The sequence below is a fragment of the Dermochelys coriacea genome, chromosome 27 (genome assembly GCF_009764565.3).
Source record: "Dermochelys coriacea isolate rDerCor1 chromosome 27, rDerCor1.pri.v4, whole genome shotgun sequence".
Lineage (NCBI taxonomy): Eukaryota > Metazoa > Chordata > Testudines > Dermochelyidae > Dermochelys > Dermochelys coriacea.
The window spans coordinates 2,555,356-2,557,078 of record NC_050094.1 but is presented as its reverse complement, the minus strand read 5'-3'; positions in this window follow the sequence as shown (position 1 = coordinate 2,557,078).

Below are 1,723 nucleotides of genomic sequence, written 5' to 3'. Positions count from 1 at the left end.
CAGCATAGATGTTCAGACTCCAGCTGGAGCCCAGGCTCTGATACCCTCCCCCACCTCGCTGGATTTCAAAGTCCAGGCTCCAGCCTGAGTGGGAATGTCTAACTGCTATTTTTAGCCCCGCAAGGCAGCATGTGCCTGAGTCAGTTGACCTGGTTCTGAGACTCACTGCTGTGGTTCTTTTTTTGACATATAGACATACTCTAAAATTAATAATGCTCAGGAGGAAATTAAAGGGGGAACAGTGTAGCCTTCCATGAAACTAGTATTTTCAGGGCTCAATTCAGCTAATCATCCCTTAGCAAAGCACTTAAGTATATGCTTATGTCCCATTAATTTATTTTTAACGTGAAGCATGTGCTTAGGTGCTTTGGGAACAGGAATGAACTTGCACTGAAGTATTCTGCTGCACTGGGGCTTGAGCTCCCTTACTGTCTCATAAGAACGGCCATACTAGGTCAGACCAATGGTCCATCTAGCCCAGTATCCTGTCTTCCAACAGTGGCCAGTGCCAGGTGCCCCAGAGAGAATGAACAGAACAGGTCATCATCAAGCGATTCATCCTGTCACCCATTCCCTGCTCCTTGCAAACAGAGACTAGGGACACCATCCCTGCCCATCCTGGCTAATAGCCATTGATGGACCTGTCCTCCATGAACTTATCTAGTTCTTTTTTGAACCGTTATAGTCTTGGCCTTCACAAAATCCTCTGACAAAGAGCTCCACATGTTGATTGTGTGTTGTGTGAAGAAAAACTTCCTTTTGTTTGTTTTAAACCTGCCCCCTATTAATTTCATTTGGTGACCCCTAGTTCTTGTGTTATTTACTCCTTCTCAAAACACTTCCTTATTTGCTTTCTCTGCACCAGTCATGTTTTTATAGACCTCTGTCATATTCCCCCTTAGTCGCCTCTTTTCCAAGCTGAAAAGTCCCAGTCTTATTACTCTCTCCTCATACAGAAGCTGTTCCAGACCCCTCATCATTTTTGTTGTGCTTTTCTGAACTTTTTCCAATTCCAATGTGTCTTTTTTGAGATGGGGCGACCACATCTGCACGCTGTATTCAAGATGTGGGCGTACCATGGATTTATGTAGAGGCAATATGATATTTTCTTTCTTATTATCTATCCCTTTCTTAATGATTCCCTTTCTCACCTCTGGAAATGTGCTCCTGATTAACTGTATTCAAGGTGGTGTGGGAATGAGGGAGCCTCACGAAAGAACAGGAGGTTCCCCTTAATACTTTCCCCCCAAATCTATTAAATGGACTAAAACTTCACAGAAAACAGAGCATGGCCTTGACTATATTATAAATAGTAGCTAAAAGCATACACAACTCATCAGCATCTCTCAAACATTAATTCTTACCCTTGCCAAAAAGACACTGCCAAAGGCAGTAATACTGCATTCTCCTTTTTCTAATTATAAATTTAACTTTAATGCCAAACCCTCAGAATGCTAAATCCAGCTAATCTCTCAAGCAGAAATCTAATATTTACATATTGCTCTGTTTGAGCTGAGTTCCTAGGACACAATGAAGGAAAGATGGCTTGGGGGTGAGGCATCTTTGTCAAGTTTTCAATATATTCCTATAAACAAAGTTTTTGTTGTGTTTTTTGGGGAGGGGTCTATCAAAAGCTTCCTTCTAATGTAATGCACAACACACACAGTTTACAATGACTACACAAAGTCAGATCATTTTGTAAAAAAATCAGTTATCCAGAAGG